Source organism: Grammomys surdaster, unplaced genomic scaffold (genome assembly GCF_004785775.1).
Source record: "Grammomys surdaster isolate TR1022 unplaced genomic scaffold, NIH_TR_1.0 126298, whole genome shotgun sequence".
In the NCBI taxonomy this organism is placed as follows: domain Eukaryota; kingdom Metazoa; phylum Chordata; class Mammalia; order Rodentia; family Muridae; genus Grammomys; species Grammomys surdaster.
In genome coordinates, this window is record NW_021621098.1 from 4,947,867 (window position 1) to 4,973,306 (window position 25,440).

A 25,440-nucleotide genomic window follows, 5' to 3' on the forward strand; every position below is an offset into this window, starting at 1 on the left:
GTACATGATGATCTGAACATGCAGTGGGATTCGTAGCTTCAGAGGCTGTCTATCTTGTGTACATGATGATCTGAACATGCAGCGGGATTTGGGGATGGATTGGAAATAGCATTTGTTTGGGATTCGGGGGGTTTTGGTATTTTGTTTGTTTTTGCCTTGTTTTTCTGTTATTAGTATAAAGAGAGAGAAGTAGTTTTGAAAGAAGTTAGAGTAGCCATACAAAGTTAACTGGGACATTTGATGCTATCGTATCAATGGGTTTTGACAAGTAAAAACAGAAACCCAGAAATTTCTGTTTCTTCCTCTCAACCCTTCCCCCATTTGTAAGGCTGAATAAATTGAAAAAGTGAATAAACTTTAAGAAAATTAAATAACTTTCATTGAGTTAACTGATTTCAATTGGATACTGATTAACTGAGAGTCTAGCATTGGCGACGCTCCACGTAAGATGCTTCTGAGAACGTGAAGAACTGTGATCCTTACTGCTGAGGACCTTAGTGTCCCCAGCCAGATTACAGTCACTACACATCTCTTTATAGGTCCCTGACTTGAGAGTTGGTCTCAGTGGCCAGCCTTTCCAAAGTACACACAAACAGTTGGGCAAAGGTGGCAGCTTTAAAAAGGAAACTTGCTGTTCTTCAAACATCAATAGACACCATGTTTGCTAAGCATAGGGCACCTTGCTGGGCACAGTGGGGCGTCTAAGATGCAGAGACATAGACCTTGCCCTCCAAGGTTTTACCTGTGAACATTTAAAGCCCCTTGATGTCTCCGGAAGGGCATCGCAACCTCGGTCCTTTTATTAAAATATACTGTCCTGGGATGTCTTTTATCTTAAATAATGCAATTTAACAAAGACTTAAGAAAGAGCTTGGACCAGAAAGGAACCTGGAACTCCCATGATCTCACACTCATAGATAAACAGAAGACCCAGAAGAACTGAATGGGATTCGGGGGAGTTGGTGGCAAATCCGGAACTAAGCCTTAGGTCAGCCTTTTCCTTCCCCACCTGTGCTTGTTCATATGATCTATCTCTGGTATCATCAGATGCAACAAAACTAAGGCAAAGTTTAAAAGTAGACAGAGAGAATGTGGAATATCATGGGGACAAACTGAGAAAAGCTGGCAGGCACAGCCCAGCCTTTCTTCAGGAAACGAGATCTCCATCTCTCTCACCAGGAACTTCTTGGTCAGCTGTATTTTTAACACTCACCTCCTCCCAGCTACCCCAAAGTGTACAGTGGATTTCCCTGTAACATCTTTAGGGTGCTTAGCCCTGCCTCTGTGTTGTGACGTTTTCCGCCTTGTTTCACATTTGCCGATCACTTCTATCTCCTTCAAGAAGCCCTGTAAACTACAGCAGTGCACTTACAATGAGGAGCCCGTTACAATAGTTAAGTAATTTTTCTGCTGTTGGCCGCCCCCAGGCCTGCATCACAATCTGTGATCTTCTCCATCCAAAAACATTCATTAGAAAATCCTCCCCCCCAAAAATGACTCAAAAGTTTTAAACTGCATACCATTCTGAGGGGCTGTGGACCTCTCCTGCTGCCCAGAGTAAGTCCCATCCAGCAGACGCGTCCTGCAAGTGTTACCCACCCATCAGTTAGCATCCAGCTTGAGTATCACAGGGGGCTGTGGTTTCAGCCTGCTTGTATTAACTTGTTCTTACTAACTGTCCCAAAGCATCAAGTGGCAATGCAGACATTTCCAAGAGATTAGGACAAGATAAACCTAAGTGGAGATAGCTAAGATGTAAAATAAGAAAGATCTTTTAATAAATGAAGTAAGAAGAAGAAGAGGGAACTTCGAGGTCGTTTTGATTCGTGTCTTACAATTTAAAAGTTGGGTGCACAAGATTACATACTTGAGATAGAAAAGACATGAACTGTACACATGAGGACACAAACAAGCAAGCGTTCTGACTGGGAGCAAAGGGCTGGTCTAGAGTGCTTACTTAGTGAATCAAGCTGTACATTACAGGTTCATGTGCGTTGTGCATTATAAAATGCTCATGAGGGACTCGATCCACACACTTGCCCCAAGAGTATCAGAGCGGACTTCATCACCATTTTACAGATGACACAACCAAGGCTCAGCATGGAAGACTCTTCCTTTAGTTTCAGTGCTGTTGTCATGGTCCTACACCACCCTCTTCCTCTGTGAACACACATAGCCTTTCAGGACTATTTCCTGCATTCTGATGGACTGTCATTTTTCTCAAGGATTTTATCTCCAAAACTAAATGGAAACTGTGAGATAAAAATCTTTCGTATACCCAGTAATAAGTGAAGAAAACACGACATAAATCACATCAAATTCAGACAGCAGCAATGCATGCAAAGAAGAGGAAAGAAACAGGAGAGAAACACATGTCAGCAAGTAGTCCGGCTAGCTTGGAATTTGGACCTCTCGGCTTGATTTGAACATATCTTTATGTCTTGTGTAAGCAATTCATCTGTGTTGTAAAATAATCAGCTCTCTGGGATCCACAGAAAGGCATGCTCCATTGAACTTTCCATATGTGGAACTTGGAACCACCTTCCTCTAAGCAGAAAGGAGTGCTCTGGAAGCACAGTACCTCAGAAATGACGACAGCCACATGGAAACCATTGAGATGGCAGGCCATGCCCATCTGCTGTCCTCCCCAATTGGTTTCAGGTTGTTAGTGAAGTGTTTTTAGAACTTTCACAAGAAAACTTTACAGTGCTTCTCAGTGATGGGTTCTGTAAGCCCCCTGAGTGACTTCTGCAAGATCAAATTAGCTTTTGTGATAAATATTACCATGAAACCAGTAATTAGCTTCTAATGATCCTGCATTTCTCATCGGCTGCGAAGCCATAAACAGATTTGGCTCCTTGGCAAACTCTTCTTGACACAAATACCTGAGATGAGAAAAACAAAAAGCAAAAAACAAAAAACAAAAAAAACCCCAAAACTCTCTTGTGGTGCCTCAGGCCATAGAAACCTGGCAACAACATTATAGGATTTCTCTCTGGGGTGAGTGCAATTTATACTAATATTTTAACTCTCTCCAAAATTGAGGGTATAGCATTGCCGGTCAAGCTAGTGAGTGAAGTGTTTTCTGACTTAATCTAAAAGAAAAAAAAGATTATTTGATTTGCAAAATGCTACCTTAACCCTTAGAAAGAAGAAATCTGGGCCTGGATCTTAACTCTGTGGTTAAGAACGAATACTCTTCTAGAGAACGCAGGTTCAAATTCGAGCACCCAACAGGGTTCCTTACAATCTGTAATTCTAGGTACAGGGGAATACTCTTTTTTGGCCTCTGTATTCCTGTACACATGTGATACATGTACATACCCTCAGGTGCACACACACACACACACACACACACACACACACACACGATCAGTGAGCAAATCATTCAAAATTAAGAAAGCAGAAACAATAAGCTGTAAGCCCTATAAAACGGAGGAAAGACTTAATCTGATGAATTGGAATGTTAAAACAACATGAAAAAGTCTTGTAAAGACTTAATCCCTTGTGTTTTTAAACAATTATCTGTAGAACTGCAGTCATTTGAATGAGAAGGCCCCAAAGGCTAATATATTCAAATACTTGATCCAGTGTTGGTAGAACTATTTGGGATCGATTAGGAGGTGTGGTCTTTGTGAAGTAGGCGTGGCTTGTTAAAGGAGGTATGTCACTGCAGGTGGGATTTGAAGTTTCAAAAGCACATGCCAGTCCCAGTCTTTTGCTCTCTGCTTCCAACTTGCAAATAAAATGTAAATTCTTAGCTACACCTCCAGCACAATGCCTGCTGCCTGCTCCTGTGCTCTCCCACCATGATGGTCATGAATTCACCCTCTGAAACTGTAATCAGCCTCCAGTTAAATGCTTTCTTTTAAAAGTTGCCTTGGTCATAGTGCCTTTCAGAAATAGAAAAGTAACTAAGACATAAACCTTCTTTACCTTACACATTGTGCTCACTGCTAGTCTATAAACCTGTACTAGTCTAGACAGAGGAGTCTCCAGCTTACACACCCAACTCTGCTGTGGATAGAAGAAAGGTCTAAAGAGAATGTGAGTTTACTAGCAAAGGCATCTTCATGACTAATTAGAAAATTGAGGTGAGATGGTTGTGTGTGCATGTGGTGGAGGTTATGTTCAACCAGCAAAACCCACTTCCAGTGGTATGTCTGCACCAATATCAAAGAGAACTTCATAACTACTTAGGAACTGTTCATTTTGAGAACACAGCCAACTCACGATCTGCTTACAAGAAGCAGGATTTTTCCAGTTGTTTGGTAATAGCTCATTCAAAACCTTGTCTACAGCTTTAATTTCTGACTAGGCTGTACGGGGGATACACCTTGAAAAGAGGAGATGCAGCAGGAAACATGGGATCTTAAGCATGGTTCTTATTTTTTGACATGGTCTTAGACTCTCTGAATCTCAGATTCTTCAGGAATTTGATTAGAACTCTTAATTTAGGTCTCCTGAGTGACTTGCAGGGGGCTTGTTGTTACCCTGAAATGATGAAGAGATGATGAACAGATCTTATGTGTAATTGTGCACATGTGTATCTGTGTGTACATGTGGTTATGTATTGCATTCATGTGTGTATATGTGTACATATATGTGTGCACATGTATTTGTGTGTACATGTATGTGAGTATGCATGTATGTTGTGCAGATATATGTGTGCATCGTCTAGGAAGAAGTTTTCCAGAGGCCCAATGACTTCAATAAATAAATTTTAAAATAAAATAAATAAAATTGAGTTGTCTTTAATGTCAGACCAAAAACGCTTTACATTTTTAAGTCTATGTGTAAATTCTAAGTTCTAGACTTATGTATCCTCAGCATAAAACTCGGTTATTTTAAAAATTGTAGAATAGTAAGAGTCTGTAGGTTCTTTGTGGAGACCAGGTACTTAGTTCTTAACTCATGTAACTTGTTGATGGCCTCACAATGATAAGGTAATATTTTAGTTTGCCAACATTTTCAAGACCTTTGGAAATAAAAAAAAAGACATTATCTGTGTGGGATGGAGCTTTGAGATATCATGTTAAAATCAGGGTTATCCTTAGCAAACCCACTTGTTTTCCAGTGAAATAACCATACTACCAACATACCAATGTCCAATCTTGCTCAAATCTTGTGTCACGTTTCCAAAATCATGTTTCTGTCTTCATAGAGTTGAGGTTAGCATTTCTTGCAATGTTCCTCATGCTGACACTTCCTTTAGACATATTTTGTTTTGAGGCAGCAAATGTTTAAATGCCAGACTAGGTATGGTATGTATGCCTGTAATATTGGCACTTGTGTTTTTTTTGTTTTGTTAAAAAAAAAAAAAAGGAAGAGAAGAAAGAGGAGGATCATGAGTTCAAGGCTCCCCAGAGTGGAATCTTGTCTCACAGGTTTTCTCTGAAGGGTTATGGGAATCAGAAGTAATTACACGGTAATTACTGAAGATGGCAGAAAGAAGTTGGGAGAACGTCCCTTGAAAGAGGTTAATGGGCACCAGGCAGGCCCTGTTCATTTGTGTGTTCAATCAATGCTTTGGCATTCATTTGTGATATCAGAAAAATAAGATTTGCTGGCAGAACCACCAGTACTGGCCTCTAAGGCAAAAGACATAAAGTTGTTATTCACATAAGATACTCAAAGAGCCAACAGAGAATCCAGGACAAACTGTCCCCAGTAACAATCAGGAAAATGGATATTAACCAACACTATGATATAATTTTATGCTAATAGGATTGGAAACAGTGCAGAATGTTAGAAAAGGGCTGGGTGATGGCTCTGTCAGTACAGGGCTTGCCTGAATTTAATCCCAAAACCAATGTGAAAAAGAAAAAGAAACCAGATAGGTAGCATTCACTTGAAACCCAGTGCTCAGGATGCAGAAAGGGACAGATCCCTGAAGGTCACCGAATAACCAGTCTACCTACTTACCAAACCGGCGAGAGACTTAGTCTTGAAATGAAAAATAAAAGGCAAATGATGTCTAAGGAACAACATCTAAAGTCATACCCCAGTCTCCACACCCAGATATACACACATATCTATGTACACTTGTACACACACACGCACACACATATAGGTATATGTGTGTGTGTGTGTGCGTGTGTGTGTGTGTGTGTGTGTGTATCTATCAGTAGTTTTAATTCACTGTATTCATGTGTGTGTGATTTGGGCAAAGGATGTCAAAGAACAAATTTTAAAAATTAATATGGAGTCAGAGAGAAGACAAAATTAAAGGAAGAGGACTGGGAAACTAAAGAAAGGGCCAGAACAGTGTGACAGAGACTTTGAAAGAACCAAACCAAATAAGAGTCTCCCACGGTAGAGCAACCAGAGACTCTAAAAGAACGTAGGAAAGTGGAGTCCAACTTGTCTCCATGTCTCTGCTGTAGGGCCCTCCTATCTGTCTCAAAACATAGACTCTACCACTCAGAGTGACCCATTGTTGTCCTTAGGATGGGGAAGCAGAAGGAGGCCCTAAACTGGAGTCAGAAATAGGGTCAAGAATTCAGCCTATAGGGTCAGCCAGATTTCTGTCTCTGTGGTAAAATTCCCAGAAACAATGAGAGAAGGGAAGCTTGTTTCAGGTCAGGATTTCCAAGGTATCAGTCAGTAGTTGCTCGTCCCTGTTGCCTTTGGACTTGTAACGAGGTAGAACATCACAACAGTCAACATGGCAGAGGATACTGCTCCTCTCTTGATGGACAGGAAGCAAAAGGGACTGTCAGCAGTCTGGTTCCAATACCCTCTTCAAGGACGAATCCCCCAGCCCCTTCCCCTAAACTGTTAAACATCTCACTGCGTCCCAATAATGCCAGGCTGGTGACTAAGTCTTCAATACATGGAGCTTGAGAAGATACTCTAGACCCAGCCTGATACCATTCAGAAAGGGAAACTCCAGAGCAGGAGTGACCACAAGAACTCCAGCTCTTGGGACTCTTTGATCACATCTCGTTGCTCTGCAGTTCCATGGGATGTGGAAGAGGGGGTTGGGAGCATATTAGCTGTGTTTTCAACGCCGAATGACCTCAGCAGATAACCAAGAGTAACAAACAGCCATATAAAACGTTAACACCCTTTATTCCACTTGTGGCTCCAGGGACACTTGTCTATCACATGACTTTGCTCAACACACTTTAGTTTATTCTGTATTGAAATTCAGTTTTAATTCTCAGAGAGTAATCCTGTTTCTGACTGTCCCCATGTACCAACCATAGCAAAAAGTGAATGCATTTGCACTAAGTAATGGTTTTATTTTCTACTGTCTGGAAAATTAAAATCTTAAGAGAATAAATAGGGTTACTTGAAATACAGATTTCCCTATTCTTGCCTGTTCTTACTTGGGTATTGAAATATTCAAAATGAACATGACAACCTGGTCCAGTTCCTAGAGGGCAGTTGGCCATGAATTTCAACATAGTGATTTGGGCATATTTTTGAATTGGTATTAACAAGATAATATTGAGATAGATTTCAGGGACATCAAAAGAAGGCAATTATCTGTCTGCTGTCTTCAAGTGGAGCCCTAACAATCCCCAGTGGAGATGTGACATAGTCTGATCAGAATGACTCAGCAAACTAGTGCTCTGAGAGCAGGGGCTGGAGTGATGGCTCAGTGGCACAGCTCTTGCCATAACAGATAAAAGACCAACCTCAGAATCCACACAAAAACATCTGAGTCAGCACTCTGCAGTAATGCCAAAGCTCCTACAGTAAGATGATAGGTGGAGAAAGGAGACTAGGGCAAGCTGAACACAAGGATGTGATGCCTTGAGAGAAGAGCTGTACCATCCATTTGTTTTCATTTAAATCTCTTCTCTGTGTGTCTGTCTCTCTGTCTTTCTATGTCTCTCCGTCTCTCTGTCTCTCTGTCTCTCTGTCTCTCTGTCTCTCTCTCTCTCTCTCTCTCTCTCTCTCTCTGTGTGTGTGTGTGTGTGTGTGTGTGTGTGTGTAAATATCCTCATGATTCTAGATTGTAGCCTATCATTATGGGAATGTCAAGTCAAGAGCTTCACTTAGCTAATAATCACATCCACAGTCAAGAGAAGAAAGAAAGAAAGAAAGAAAGAAAGAAAGAAAGAAAGAAAGAAAGAAAGAAAGAAAGAAAGAAAGGCAGTTTACAGTCCTGTCCTGCTTGCTCTATCTCTACCTCTTTACTCTTAGACTTGTCAAGACCTCCTGAATGGGGAATGGTGCCATCCACAATGGGCCTTGCCCATCAATTAACTAAGACAATCTCCCACAGACATGTTCGCAGGCCAATCCGATGTAGACAATTTCTCATCAAGACTCCTTTCTCACATAATTCTAGGTTGTGACAAGTTGACATGAATCATCACAGAGCAGCAGTGATTAAAAGCACATTTTCCAAGGATTTGAAGAAATATGACTCAGAAATACATAGAACTGTTCATATTCATGAGCACAGGTTTCTATGTATTTATGTAACTTAACTCCATTTGCAATGCACTAGTAAGTGAAGATGCCCATGTTTATGAAACCACTTACTAGTCTCATGTCTTCTATGGATTTTAAACTCCTGAAGACAATATCCAGAGCTTGCATAATATTTCTGGGAAGCTTTACATCTCAAAATTAAATATTTCCAACCTCATAATTTTACCCAAGTATGCCCTGATTATAGACTTGGCGGAGGCAGTTATAACCCTGGTCAGAGACAGATACAGTGGACCTGAGATGACTTTATGTACTGCAGACACTATTCCCAAAGACTCATATCTTTTCTCTGTCTCCAAGAAGCTACTAGTAGGAAAATAATCAACTTTGGGGTTTTAGTCTGCTATAACAGTTATAATTATGGTATCTTAGATGTTTATTGAATAATTCAGCAAGTAGGTATTGATTGCCTATCACATGTCAAGCGCCAGGCAGAGCTTTAGATATTGAAAATACAGCAGTAGGCAGGCAGGTATTCCCTCTCCTTGTCATCCTGGGAAAAACAGGCATTAAGTAATGAATCACAAAACAGCTATTTTAAGATAAAAGTGTGACAGAAGCTATAAGAGGAAATACAGAGTGGGAGGCAGAAGGAAAGAAGCTGGCATGGCTGATATAGTTGTCAACTGGAATAAGCTACAATCCAGAAATGGAAGGCACACCTGTTAGCTATTTTTTTGCTTGGTTTGAAGTAGGTGAATACACTTCTAGTCCCAACCTTTAGGATAGGAAGAAACAGGCCTTTGATCCAGATCTTGAAACCTAAAGACATACCTTTATCCTGGGCCACAACTTCTGGTGGAAGCCAATATAAGAACATGGGGAAAGAAAAGTTTTGTTATTTGTCTGCTTACCATAAAAATTGTTAGCAAGTCCTCTTCTTCACTGGCATTAAAGCCTACTTCTTTGGGTTTCCAAAATAGACTGAAAGCCAACTGAGACATCCATCCTTCTGAACTGGATTCCTGGACTTTCCATTCAGCCAGTCCATTAATCCATTATTGGATTAGCTGGACTGTAGTCTGTAAATCATTTCTCTCTCTCTCTCTCCCTCTCTCTCTCTCTCTCTAGATAGATAGATAGATAGATAGATAGATAGATAGATAGATGTCGATGGAATGGAGATGGGATGGAGATGGAGATAGAGAGATATATACTCTACATATATATACATACATATATATGCATGTGTGTGTGTGTGTGTGTATGTGTAGAAAGAGAGTCATTCTATACATTCTGTTACTCTAGAGAACCCCAACTAAAACAAATCTTATTGAGGAATCCTGACAGAACCAGACATGATTGACTTCTTCCTGGAATGACGTAGTTTTTCAGAGGAGCTAGGGAGGGGCAGAACCCAGAAAGAGAGGATCCCAGAAATATCCTCTAGGATATTTACATGTAGAAAACCATGCACCTATGCTGTTTTAATATCTAAGCCCTGTCAGTTTATTATCACAATTTTCCAAATTAGAAGAAAGAAAGAAAGAAAGAAAGAAAGAAAGAAAGAAAGAAAGAAAGAAAGAAAGAGGGAGGGAGGGAGGGAGGGAGGGAGGGAGGGAGAAAGAGAGAGAGAGAGAACAAAAAGAACTCTAGCAATTTCATGATCAAAGCCTAGATCTAACAGTTCAGGAGGTGTTCCAGTGTAAACCACACATGTCTACACAGCCACACCCAGGAAGTGAGGGGAAGTCCTTTGAAATTGACTTGCCTGGTCTACCAAATTGAGCAGTTCCCAGACTTCAGTAAAGACTTCTTGCTGGAAGAGAGTCAGACAAGCACATTGGTTTGTTTTTCTAAATCTCCCAGCATTCTAAGAGAACTTTTAAAAAAAGATAAGTTATAAATATAAAAACAATTGTAATTTTTGTCCTTACTCAGTAAATGTTGACATCAGGACTCTTACAGAACCATAAATGATAAAGCATTAAAGAAAAAGAGAGAGGAGTCCCTCCCACTTCCTGAATGAAGTGTTGGAAGAGGGTACCGTGTGCCATGGCATTGCTAAGGCCAGATGAGGTGGTGACTAGTGAGCACAGAAGGGCCTAGAATCATGGGGACCTCTTGAGGGTAGTGCCAAAGTCATTTGAAATCATCACCAGGGAAGATCTGGGCTCCTGGCAGACAGCAGACAGCTTTAGAAGGGGCCAGAACAGATAAGGAAGTAACTGATGGAGACCACCTGGCTCCTGGCACAAGCCACTCATCAGCCAAGTGTGGTCTTTTGAAGACTTAAAAAAAATAATTCCAGGGGTCTTTCTGAGACCCTGAATAACCTGCTCTAGTAAGTGGGGTGGGGCACAGATGCCAGGGACACACAGGGAGTCAGAAGCTAAGAAAGTCAATGATAATTTCTTTGGTAAGAATTGTGGAGTGATCAGGATTTTCCTTTCCCAGAAAGCTATTAAGTAGGACTACTATTGGTGACAATAATTTCTTATATATTTCCAATAGTTACAAGAGAGAAATTTGAATGTTCCCAACACACACACGCGAGCGCACACACGCACGCACGCACGCACGCACGCACGCACGCATGCACGCACGCACGCACATACGTGGTAAATGTGTGAGGTAATGAATATCCTTACTACCCTGACTGGATCATCACATAATGTATACCCACATCAAAGTATGTGACTGTAGGCCTATATGTATATTCAATTATTTTGTGTCAATTTAAATATTAAGAGACAAATTAATCAACATGCCCAAATTTTTAGGTCTGCTTTTGGAAGATGTTGGGAAATTTTCTACCACAGAAGGGAGAGAAGCCAAAACATAGACAGAAATAAGTCAATGATCTAAAAATGTTGGTTGGGATAGGGAGGAGAGGAGAGAACACTGTGGAAGCCACCATCTGAAAAGTCAGACACCAAATTTAAGAAAAGAAGTCAGCAATCTTCCAGAGACCCATTTTAACCAGCTCGGTGCATCTAGGAGAAAGACCAAATTGGGGAAGAAGGGCTGAGAGACAAAGGACTTGGAGAAACTGGATGCTCTTCAAGCAAACAGACCCGCAGGCACAGGGACAAGCCATCCCAAGGTGTGAGGGGACCAGCAGACAGCAGGTGCCAAGTTGGCTGCACACAGATCCCTGCAGAGACCTGAGAGGCAAATAGGACCAGATTGCTACAGAAAAGCTTAAAGAAATAGTGCAATTATGTGGCAAGAAGAGAGACAGATTTTTAAAGACAACTTTCCTTGAAAATAATAAATGAACTTTCCCCAGCAAAGCTCAGCTGAGAGTCTTTCAGAGGCAAACTGTGCCCAAGGCAGTATGAGGGGAGTCTGAGCCCCATTTCTGTCCCCACAAAAGTAAAATTTACTGCTCTGGAGATAAGAAGTTGCCTCTGCACTGTCTGCCTGCATGGGGACAGGCACCACATGGTCCCTTGAGTAAAAACCTGCTGCTACCTGAGTACTGGGCTCTCAACTGCAAACAACAGAAGCAATCTGACCACACTAAACACAAAGATTTGGTAACTTTGCAGACACCAGGACACTTAGTGAAGCAGAGCCCAACCAGGTCTGTTAGCAAGAAACCCTGCTGCTTCTACCAACATACATGCTATAGCAAGTACCACAGTGACCCCCCAAACTGGGGCCATAATGGCCCCAGAAAACCCTAGCATCTTACAACCCAAAAAGTTTCATCAGGGACTTGGGATTTGGAATGAGCAGGATTCTTGTGCTTTCAGGAAAACAATGAAAGCCAGCTGCTAGTGTGTTCAACTTCAATTGCAGAAGACAGCTCAGTGTCCCCAGGGGACCCAGAAGATAGTGGATCCCCAGACAGAGGCCAGGGCAAAAAGAGTGACAAGCATCCCACCACAGTGACACTCGGCCTCCTCTGTGACAGGAAAGGTCACTTCCATCTTGTCACTGGCTGTCATTACCCAGTTCTGTGCCCCTCCTCCCACCGATCTGCCCATGATATTTAGTGCTTTTTTCTTAACCAACTCTAGTTTGGAGTGAGCTCTTGGTAGCAGCTGAGCAAGTCTCCCTCTGTTGCCAGGAGGATGCAGGGGAGGGTCAGGGAGGAAAGCTGTCTCTTCTCTATACCCAGGAGGGCCCATGGCTTCTGCCCTCCCTAGCTTGAAGGGGAGGAAGCAGGCCCCATGAACATTCCCCAATGTACACCTGTCCATCTGTTCCACTTGGATGTAATGGGGGCGTTCTTATTTTTTTCTTTCTTTAATCATTTGCTACATTTTCCTGGTAGCTTCCACGCTGTTTAAGCAGGTAATTGTCTAGTCCTTAAAAACCCTGGCACGGTTTATCGGAGAGTCTGCTTGGCTTTCTGATGAGCGATCATCATAATAGCTGTGCTTGCTGGTGGTTCCTGTTTTTCATTTTAGATTTATCAAGGTCTGATTTAATTGCTATAAACAAGGAAAAACAAGATCAAATTAGCAGATGAAATCATAGGGTTTCAGAGCTGATCCATATTAATGAGCTCTTACTTTTGTGATCTGGCTAATCATGACCCCAGACCTTGATAAAATTAGCCAAAAGGAAAACAAAACACACGTTATCGGGACACAGCAGTGTTAGCATGCTTTTAGGAGGGGAAGCCAGCAGATGCTAACAGATGTTTCCTCACTGGGGGTAGGAATGAAGGATCCAGGACTCTCTGACCCCCACATTTGAACCTGTGTCCCCCTCAGGACTAGCCCTGCCTGCTGGTCCTCCCAGCTCCTGACAATGCCAGCTTCCCACCCCAGCAAACACCCCAAGCAGCATCCCTTGGTTATGCTCTGGATCGAGAAATCAGACACAATATGAGGCCCTCCTCCCCGGGAATCATGTCAGTCCTTTTAACAGGCTTGAAGCATTTTACATCCATAGGAAAACCACCTTTGAATTAGTGGTTTTGTTCTCTGAATTGGGCTTTATATTCGTTCTAATCAAATTCCCTCTCACTCAGATAAGCATTAAATGAGGATCACATCACAGGCAGACACTTGCAACTCCCAGCTCGCCTTTGTTATGGAAATGTTTTTGCCAGCCCCTGACTCTGGGAGGCTGCACACCGCCCAAATACACCCTTTCCACCCCTGATTTGCTAGCTTAGGGGCATGCTGGAGAGCAGTCTTGTTCAGGGTGAGAATTTTATTGCTATAGAAACACATGTTGGATTTTTAAAGGAGCCAGAAGGCATCATTCCTGGGAAGGGCTGGGGACTCAGGCCTGGAGCTTGAAGAACCATCTTCACTGCTATCTATGCCTTAGGGTCCCACAGGGTGACTCCAAAGAAGACACTTAACTTGCTTCACTTTCTCTACCTCTACAACGGAGGTAATAAAAATAACTACCCCCTCCAAAGCACACGTTGGTGGTTACACACAGTAACACAAGACTTCCTAACAACAAAACCACTCAAAGGTTCCTGTTTTACTATATGTGTTTAGCCCTCATATTATTATAATTTTTTTAAAAATAAATAGTCTTTAAATGAATATTTATACTCTAGATGGGTTCCCCCATGGAGGCCCTCAGTTTACTTCAGCCATTCAGAATCATAATGAAGAACGTGGAAAAGTACCCGAGGAGACGGTTCAGCTGGTCAAGGCACTTGTCTCACAAGCCTGGCCACCTTAGTTTAATCTGACCCCCAGAAACCATATTCTCTAAGACCCAGGTAAAGAGCTGGACAGTGTCCTGTGTATTTGCAATCTCAACACTCCACCCAAGATGGGACCTTGAGACAGACAGACTGACAGTTCACCTGGGTCTGAAGCACAAAAGCAGAAACAAGTGACCCCATTTTAGAAGCAGTTAGGAAATCATTCTGGAGCCTAGGAACCTGCATTTTGTAGCCTTCCAAGAAGGAACTGGCATATAGTGAGAACATACTGAGCCACCCAGCAGCATAAACTTCAAATTTTGTAACTCTATGTCTCATGTCAAAGGGCTTAGATGGCTCCACCCTTCTTCTTTGCTGACCTGCAACACACTTCCCTCTCTCGGGTTGGCTCTGCTCCTTGCATGTAAGCTTTCCTGGGGTCTCATGGCTCTGGCCTTTCCAACATCTTAGGGTCACTACTGCAATCCATGCTCCATTTCACGTAGTGGCTTCTCAGGGCGTCAGTGGAAGATACCTGACTTTAGTGACTATTCTTAACTTCAGAGAAATATTCCATTCTTTTTTTTTCTTGTATCCTTTACAATGCTAAAGCCGAACCACATGGCCAGCACTGCTAAGTCTGGCTGCTTGCTTGGGATGGAGCATGGCCCACTCCTTGGACAGCTTTCCTTTGTGTTTTTTTTTTTTTTTTTTTTTTTTTAGGGTCATCAAATCCTTTAGACCTTTTCCTTTCACAGGTCTCAGAGTTAGCTGGATGGAGTGGGTCATGCCCTGCAGAGACCATTCCCTGTGCTCCCCTTTGCATCAGGCCTCTCCTCTCTTCAAGCACAAGCCTTGGCTCCAACATCAGGTTTTCTGATGTTCTTTTTCTCTTTCATCTCTACATTTTGCATTTCTTTTTGTCTTGCTTGCTCTTAGATCTGTATAATAGTGATCATTAATAACTGTGGGACAAAGTCAATATTAGGCTGTCTTGAAATCTCCCCTGCAAAACTCTTCAATTTAGCATCAGGTACATTCTTAAGACAAAGGCAGAAAGGAGCAACATTCTTGTCCAAATGTCATACAAATGGCCTCTGGCCAACTTGTTGATGTTGTTCCCCTTTGAAACCTCTTGACCTGAGTCTCCATAGTCTTGAGTTGCTCACAGCCCAACTGGCTTCTAAGATTCTGCTGGCATGGGCATGGCCCTTTAAGACCTGCTCACAGAATTCAACTGCTTTTCTAGTCCAAAGTCCCAAAGACTTCCACATTTCTCCCTAAAACATCAGGGTCTATCTGACCTGTCCCAGCAGTAGCCCACTTCCTGGGCTACCTACCAACTTCCTGTCTTAGTTGCTTTCTCTATTGTTGTGATAAAGCACCATGCCTCAGGAAAATTCAAACAGAGATTGTTTAATTGGGCTTACAATTTCAGAAAGGTTGAGTCAGTGAAGGTGGAGTGAAAACACATGGTGGCAGGCTGCTGGAACAGCTGCCGAGAATCACATCTAACAAGGAGAGGACACAGAGAGCACATACTGGGAACAGTACAAGTCTTTTGAAACCTAAGAGCCCACCCTCAGTGACATACCTCCTCTGACAAAGCCACACCTCCTAATCTTTCTCAAACAGTTCCATCAACTGGGGACTGAGTACTCAAACATATGAGCCCGTGGGGACCATTCTCATTCAAACCATGATAAAGACCAAAAGCAACTCACAGCAGAAAGATCTTACTTTGACTTACAATTCCAGAGGAGTAAGAATCCATCATGGCATGGAAGTATGACAGCAAGTGGCAGGCAAGGCAGCAGGAATGAGAGGAGAGAGAGAGAGAGAGAGAGAGAGAGAGAGAGAGAGAGAGAGAGAGAGAGAGAGAGAGAGAGAGAACTAGAAATATGGTGAGGCTATGTTATGTAATGTCAAAACCCACCCCAAGATAAGTATTCCCTCCAACAAGTCCACACTTCTTAAACCTCCCCCAAATTGCTCCACCAATTGACAAACACATGGTCAAATAACTGCGCCCATGGGAGACAGTTCTAATTCCAGCCAACACAACAATACTAAAGATAAATGTGGGGGGATGGATTGTGGTCTGTTTCAGCTTGTAAACTGTTTTCAGAGTTTACAAAAAAGCACAAAGGATGAACCTTAATGGAGATTTGCGGTGGCTAATCTTGGTTGTCAACTTGACACATCTAGAAAGAGGGAACCTTCTTTGAAGAATTGCCTCCAGCAGATTGGCCTGTGGGCATGTCTTTCAGGCTTGTCTTGATTGCTAATTAATATAGGAAGCACTAACCCTCTATATAGTACTATCCTAAGCAGGATAGCCTGGACTTCATAAGAAAGGTAACTGAACATGAGGCTGGAAACCAGTAAGCAGTTCTCTGGGCTCTCTGCCTGAGTTCCTGCCTCCAGGTTCTTGCTTGAGCTCATGCCTGGGCTTCCTTAGATGATGGACTATAATCCACAGGCCAGATATACTTTTTCTTCAAGTTGCTTTTGGTCAATGTTTACTTACAGCATCAGAGAAGCAAACCAGAAAAAGATACGAACAGACAGGAAAGACAGTAAAGTGTTTGCCTGAGAGCACGAGAACCAACCTCAGAGACATGTTTTCAAACTGGACAAGGACTACTACCTGCTTGTAATTTCAGTGCAGGGAGGGTAGAGAGTCACGTGGATCTCTGGGGCTTCCTGTACAGCGAGCCTGGTCTGCTTGGCAAGCTCCAGGCCAGTGAGAGATGGTTGGAAAAGACAAGCTGGACAGTTCCTGAGGAACAATGGTACATGCGCACACACAGACAGAAACACACACAAATACACACAAGTTCACTAAATGCATTATATCCTTCCATCAACATGTGAAAGTGCAGCCTTCTATTTTGCATGTATTTGCAGGCATCTACTGAGGGAGATTTTCTATCTCTGGAACTAGCAATTTGCCCTGAGTCAGGATTTTGTTCTCAATGTTCTCTGCTTGTAAAAGTCTTGTTTGTGTTGTTAATAAATGAATATTTATCTTAATAATTAAGCAAAACTAATACTCTGTCTTCCCAGAAAGGGAAATAGCAAGAGGCCTGAGGCTGCCAGCTCCACTCTGGGGCTATCCACAGATTTTCCATCTTGAATTACTTGTACCCAACACTTACGGCAAAAGTTCCTCTCAGGAAGGCTTGGCAGTGATTGTATTCCCTCACCGAGCTCTGACATCTGTCTATTCTAGTACACTATACAAGCTGGGATAGCTTTGTAGAGGCAAAATGTCTCATCTTTAAAATTCTTTAAGATTAGCGCTTCTCAGAATAGTGAAATAATATACATCAGAATGGGGTAATGTCAATATTCACACCACTCTTCCCTCTGATTCCATGCTGGCCGGAAATGGTTTGCTTTTGCCTGGTGACTTTAGTTTGCAACACAGCTGTTTGGATTGAACATAGCATTTCTTCTTATTTCTTTTTTAATATCATAACTGAGTTAAGATAATTAGAGTTGAAAGAAATTTTAGATACATACACTGATCCATAGAAAGGCTTTTATCAGTTTGAAAATCCTATTGATTTGGGCTTCTGTAGTGTTTTTATTTTAAAAGCATCAGTGATGACAGAGGCATTAGCTATGGGCAGACCAGGAATCAGATGAAGGCACCTTCAGAGTATGACCACAGAGGCCCATTTAGACCAAGATAGGACCCAATGAGTGAATAGAAGTCAAAGTCAAGGAACTCCTATGACAGGTGACAAGGTTAAAAGTAAACAGAAGAAGAGGAAGTAAGTAATGGAGTATGGGTTTGTACTGGGTTCCTCTCTAGGGGGACGAAGACATGGTAACTCTGTAGTCCCCCACTTCTGCCTGCCTCTCACCTTGGCATTCATAATTAAATGAAAAACAAATAAGGCAGAGGAGATCTGGGATCTCTTCAGGACCCTGACAGGGCTGGAAAAGGCCTTTAGCCAATCTCAGTTTTTATATCATTTACAGTGAATGGACAGTAATGGGCAAGGGGGAAATTATCAGAGTCAACCCTATCTCTCACACAGCCCTCACGCAGATGACATGTCAGAATGATAAAAATTCCTCCACAGGAAAATTATCTTGACTTGAGGCTACATCCCAGTTCCTATGGTGTCAGTCATACCATGACTATGAGTTACTTTCCATGAGGACTCAGCCTGCCTTTCTCCAAGGATCCTTTGGTCGTGTCGACCATATCTCTTCTTGTCCCTGTGGATCAGTCACTAGACTGCCATGTGTTCATTATTGGCCATTTCTTTTCATCTTAAGATTTAGTTTTCCAGGAAAAATCACTCTGCTAAACTAAGATCTTCAGACTATCTTCAGAATGTTGCAAACTTATGGCTTCAAAATGGAACCCATAGGTAAAGGGATGAATTTCCAAAGAGCTGACAAGATTCAATTCTTACAAAGAAGGAGGGGAAGGGGCTACAAGTATGAGCATCAATTTTCTGTGTTTGAAAAAACCACAGAACATAAAAGTAAAAACAAAGAAAAATAAGTTTTATGCTGAAGATATGGTTCAATATGCTGAATAACTTTCTGTCAACTTGACACACGCTAGAGTTATCTAAGAGGAGGGAACCCCAATTGAGAAAATAGATTTATAAGGTTGGCTGGGGCAAGCCTGTGAGGCATTTTCTTGATTGATGACTAATATAGGAAGGCCCATCATTCCACTGTGGGTGGTGCCACCTCTAGGCAGGTGGTCCTGAGGTAAGAAAGAAAACAGACTGAACAAGTCATGAGGAGTATCTTAGATAGGGTTCTACTGCTGTGAACAGACACCATGACCAAAGCAACTCTTATAAGGACAACATTTAATTGTGACTGGCTTACAGGTTTAGAGGTTCAGTTCATTATCATCAAGGTGGGAGCATGACAGCATCCAGGCAGACATGGTGCATGAGGAGCTGAGAATTCTATATCTTCATCTGAAGGCCCCTTGGAGAAAACTGGCTTCTAGTTGGTTAGGAGGAGGGTTTCATTGCCCACTTCCACAGTGACACACTTCCCCCAACAAGGCCACACCTACTCCAACAAGGCTACTTATAGTAGCGCCACTCCCTGGGCCAAGCATATTCAGACCACTACAAGAAACAAGCCAGTAAGCAGCATTGCCCCACGGCCTCTGCATCAGCTACTGCCTCCAGATTCCTGCTTGAGTGCCTACCCAACTTCCTTCAGTGATGGATTGTGACCTGAGAGTTTTAAGATGAAATAAATGTTTTCTTATACCACAGTGCTTTCGATTATGATGCTTAATCACCACAATAGAAACCCGTGCTCAGATAGTCAGTAAAGTACTTGCTGTTCCAGTGTGAGGACCTAAGTTCAATCCTCAGAGTCCACACTGGAAAAAAGAAACAGTTATGGTAGCTTGTGTTTGTAATGTCAGGGCTGCAGAGCACAGACAGGCATGTCTCTGGAGCTCCATGGTCAGACAGCCTACCCAAAACAGTAATCCCCAAGCAAGTGGGAGAGTGTCTCACACAACAAGATGGACAACACCTGCAGAAGATACCCAAGGTTGTCCTCTGCCCCCATAGATGTGTACCTGCACACGTATGTGCACACACCCCCACACACATGTCTACACACCCACAAACAAACTAAATAATCTTTACAGGTCATGAATTATCTAGTAAATGAATGCAAACCATTTGAAATAAATAAAAAAGTAATACATAAGTAACTCCACCTATCAGAGCACCAAGCACCTGCTGAGCTCTTAGAATGTGTTGGGTTCTTTGAACATCCTTTCAAAAGGGAGCAATTTGCAACTTTGACATAATGGTCAGGTGATGGTGAGAAGATGCATGAATGGTATATGGACAGATGTACTGAAGAGACAGAGTGCGTGTTCCCTCTCTGTGAGGGTTAGGACAAGAAGCACCTTTCTTTGCACTGTAGCGTATTTGTGCTTGTATAATATGACATCGTGGGGACGGGACCTAATGAAATTGACTACTGTCTCATTTACATGTGTATACAGCCCAAACATAATTTTTCACAATAGTTTTAATGCTTTGTGCATGAAATGAAGTTTTACAGAATAGAATTTTCTATTTATGGCATCACTTGAGTGCCCAAGATGTGTTGGATTTTGTAGTATTTCAGATTCTCATGCTGTAAGAACCTACTGTACATTCTGGGGAGATAGTTTGGGGAATATATCAAGTCTTCAAAATGTTCCTGCTTTTTAATAGTCTTCCCTGCTTTTATGTTAATTCTTCATATTCTAAATAAGAAGTGGCTTCTTTCACAGTTCTCTCCCTCCATTGATCTCTCTATGTGAGTACCAGTTTCTTCTTAGACATTTTGATGATATTGGGAGTCCAGAGAAACCATAATAAAACAGATAAGAGCGCAGAGTTAGACATCCCAATTCCAAAGATGGTGTGATTAGGCTAGTGGGTGAGTCTGCTGGCCTCAGCTACCATCCCAAAGAAGACTCCAAGGGAACAAGGATCTAGTCAGTGATTATGTTCCAATTCTCCTGAGCCTGAAAAAGGCCATGAACAAATGAAAAGACAGCGGGGCCTCAGAACTTTCTTCCAGGGCTGGGAAGATAGCATGGTTAGTAAAATGCCTTGCAAGCACAGGGAGCACATTAATGCAAATAAAAAAGAAAGAAAAGAAAAGCCAAGTGTGGTAGTGTAATTTATAACCCCAGTGCTATGGAGGCCAAGGGAGGCACAGCCCCGCCTGTGGCTCACTGGCCAGCCAGCTTGGCTGACTCAGTGAACTCCAGGCCAGTAAGAGACCCCATTTTTAAAAACAATTTTTTAAAATGTGGACTATGTCTGAATAACAACACCTGCATCCACCCACACATATATGTGCACCTGTACACACACACACACACACACACACACACACACACACACACACACACATGAAAGAACTGAAAATAAAACAATGTCTTCCAAAGTCATCATGGGGGTTTTCATGTCAAGAAATAAGAGTGGAAGGAACCGAGAAACAGGCTGAGGTAGGTGAGGACTAGATGAGATTTGTTGAAGAACAGATTTAAAACATTTTGCTTTTCTTTCCCCCTGAAACAACTTACTTTGTAATCATTGCCTTGGCATCTGGCCTTCTCTCATTTAACCTCATCTGCCTGACTTTAAATTCATGGAACAGATTTTCACTGCCCTGGATTCCGCGCAGTTGGCCGGCGCAGTGTTCTTGGATGTTACCAAAAAAAGGCATTTGATACCATTAATCATATTGCCATATGTAATAAATTGGCTGCCTATGGTACATCGCCTAAAATTGTCACATGGTTCCAATCAGAGATCTGCCAACTGAGCTTGGTTACTGGAAATTCTGATTCTCCAAGTCTGCCTCTGCTGGATCCCCCCATCCTGCGTGCACCACATGTTAATGACATGCTGGCTCACCAGCTACACAAAGGCCAGTCCTTGCTAGGATGCACATGTCTGGGTGTGCTGTTGGACACGAGCAGAGTCCTATTTGAGATCAAAGTCACATCATAACCATCAGCCTTTGACAGTCAGACAGGGACTTGAAGACTGACTCCAACCATTGCTCAATTTGGGGTTTTGCATCCTCTTGCAACCCAGTTATTTTCCGCTATCTGCGACCCTCCCTATGAAATATTTTTGTATTCAATTAAGCAGTATCTCTGTGCTCTGAGGTAAATGTGGCAGCTTAGACTCAGCCTAGGTAAGCATGTCTTCCCCATCCCACTAGAGCTGCCAGGATGGAATTCACAACATGAGAAAGGAGGTGTGAGAGGCTGGGAAGCCGTCAAGCATGCATTTGAGCATCTCAGTCATCCCCACCCCTGGCCTTAATAGGTTACATTTGCACGTGGGTCAGCTGGGGTCGATTTCCTTGTTTCTGCCCCTGCCCCCAGGCCTCCCAGGCAGGATGATCAGACAGACTGGATAAAATAATAATGAGCTAACCCTTTCCCCCAAATCAGATTGTTGTTTGGTTTGGTTTGGAAACTGAAATGCACTTATGAAATGTTTTGGAATTTGATCCTGATTTATTTGGAATGGAAAATCTTGGGTGCCTTGGTTTAAACAACATTTTTGTGAGCACACAGCATGCCCCTCATGATAGGTTTATCTATGTGACCATATGAACACACATGTTCCTTTTCTGTGCACACCTGCATGTCCAGGCTCAGCAGGGACCAGGTACTAAAATTCTGAAATACAGTTTTTGTCTCCATTCCAGAGACTCTTAAACAGGAAGTACAGGAAATCCCAGCTACCCCTCCCCCATCCTGGAAGAAAAGTTCTCTTCTCCTGAAATTCGCTGCCTGATAGAGGCAGACCCAGGAGGCTCAGGCAGTTTGGGTAAGGTTCATATAAACACCCCTGCCACCATCTGAAAGCCATAAATAAGGCCTCTGGGGGAAAGAAAAAGAAACTAGGACTCTCCTTTTTTCACATTACATTGGCATCTTTTATCTCCAGTAAGAGGTTGTTTGGCAGAGTAGAGACCACTATGGAGTCTGAGCAGGGAAATTGATAGGTGGTCTTAAAATAAAGGCTTTAAGAGAAAAAGAGCTAGTGGTTTGCACCCTGCACAACCCTCCCCCTCAGAATCTCAACAAGAGTTCCGAAGTCCCCGTGCAAAAAAGGGTCCTGTCTGGTGCTCCCCGGGCTTTGGTGAAGTACAGGGGATGTGGAGACCCTGGGCTCTGTGGCATTCTGACACCCCCACATAGATGCTATGGCAGAAACAGAGCGAGTTTGACCTTTGCTTCCCAGAAAAACAAATAATAAAAGTGAACCAAACGGCAAGTCCTGAGGAGAGTTGGAGGTTCCATGCACATCCCCTGAATGAGCAATCCCCAGGGACAAATAAAAATTCAGTAATACACCCACTGTGCAAATTTTCCCCTATTGACTATGGTGCAAAGTTCAAATTTAAATATTCATCACTCCTATATCCAGGCGCTTTGTTCCAGAATTCTGATTTGAAGAGGCCAAAAGACAGGATTTCTTAATTCACTGGTGTGTCTTGGACTGACAAGCAGTTTTCCCTTCAGAGACTAGACACGCCCGCATGGAAAGCAGCAGACTGGCCACTCAATGATCCCATGTTTGAAGAACTCAAGGCTCTGGCCAGCACATTTCCTTCTCACTAAGCCAGCACTTCGTGTGTGTGTGTGTGTGTGTGTGTGTGTGTGTGTGTAGGTAAGTAGATATGTAATTAGGCAGATCAAAGGACAACTTCGAATGTCAGCTCTCACATTGTTTTTTATATATTTTTTATTTTTCGAAGTTTTAATATAGTTGCATAACTTCCTCCAAACTTCTCCTCCCTGTACTCCCTCCCATGCACCCTTCCCTGGCTCTCTCTCAAATTCATGGCCTCTTTTTCTTGTTTTTGATTTTTGAGGTAGGGGGTTGAGACAGGATTTCTCTTTGTAGCACTGGTTCTTCTACAACTTACTATATAGAACAAGCTGGCCTCGAACTCAAAGATCTACCTACCTCTGCCTCCTGCGCGCTGGAATTAACAGCATGAGCAACCACACCTTTATGGCCTCTTTTTCTTTAGTTATTGTTACACACACACTCATGCATACATATATACATGTATATGTATATATGTGTATATATATGTTTTTATAGATGTGTATATATACATGTGTATATATTTATGTTTATATGTATATATATATGTATATATATATATATATATATATATATATATATATATGTATGTATATATTCCTAATATATAAGTGCAACCTCTTCGGTCTGTGTAATGTTTTGAGCCATCTCTTCTTTCACTGACGCATATGTCTCCTCATTGATTCATGAGCTTCTGGAAATTCTCACCAGGGCTACAAATGCACACATTCTTCTTCACATAGGTAGTTAGGTTCTCACACTTATACTTAACCCACTGAGCCATCTTTTCAGCCTCAAGCCAATGAGTTTGTGGTAAAATGAGGAAAGGAGAGTAGAAATCTCTGTCCTCGATTTTCAAAGCATTTAGTTTAAATACATCACATTACCACACTTCAATGTATGTCTTTTTTTATTGGATATTTTATTTATAGTTCAGATGTTATCTCTTTACCCCATTCCCCCCTCCCTGCTCCACCCAGGAACCCCCATCCCATCCCCCCTCCTCCTGCTTCTATGAGGATGTGCCCCTACCTACCCCCCCACTCCCACCTCCCTACCCTTGAATTCCCCCACACTCAGCATGCAGCTTTCATGGGACCAAGGACACCCTCTCCCACCTATGCCCGACAAGGCCATCCTCCCCTATATATACAGCTGGAGCCATGGGTCCCTCCCTATGTGCTTCTAGGCTGTTGGTTTAGACACTAGGAGCTCTGGTTGGTTGGTATTGTTGCTCCCTGCATGAGGCCACAAACCCTTTCAGCTCCTTCAGTCTTCTCTCTAACTCCTCCATTGGAAACCCCTTAACCATTCCACCTGGGTATCCATCCCATGTGCAGTCACCAAAGGTAGACACTGATGTGGATGTCAGGAAGTGTATGCTGACAGGAGCCTAATATAGCGTCTCCTTAGAGGTCTACCAGAGTCTGACATACTCAGAGGCGGATGCTCACAGCTAACCATTGAACTGATCAAGGGGTTCCCAATCGATGTATGTCTTAAAGTATTTAATTTTCTTGGATTTGTTAAAGGTTTTTGTTTGTTTAGTTTAGTTTTTTACTGTTTTGGAGGCAGTATGCTTTTTTTTTCCTGATGTAGTTAGTGACTGTCTCTAGGAGAAGTCATTAGTATCCACAGCCAGTGAACTATCTTTGCTAAGGGGGCTATTGAAGGTGAATACTGTGTGGGAGAGAACAGGTGTATGCATCGTAAAAAAAGAAAGAAACAGGCTACAAACAAAAACTAGCAAGACAACGAAGCAGTCAGTGAATCTCCTACAGGAGCAGGACCCTCACGAGGGACATCAGTAGAGTATTAGCTAGTTCTTAGCCTCCTCTGCCTAATTGTCCAGCAAAGGTTGCCAGAAAGCCAAAAGGAATAGCACATTTTTTTTGCTGACTCAAGTATCACTGAAGCAGGCCAGCTAAGAGGGTTATGCTCAGTGACCTCAGACCAAGCTGGGAGTGCCATCCATTTATTACAAGTTTGGAACCAAATCACTGCCTGCCAACAAAGAGCACTCTGGCAAAACTTAATGCCAGAGGGTGGCATAATTACACACAAAGAAACCTTACAATAAGACAAAGTTCAAGAAAAGTTTAAATGAATATCCCAGTAAAGTAAGGTCAGAAAATGTTTCTGTAATGGTTAAATAATAAATGGTTTATGGTCTGTGCTACGTAGCTCCCTCCCCCTCTGTGTGTGTGTGTGTATGAGAGAGAGAGAGAGAGAGAGAGAGAGAGAGAGAGAGAGAGAGAGAGCGAGAGA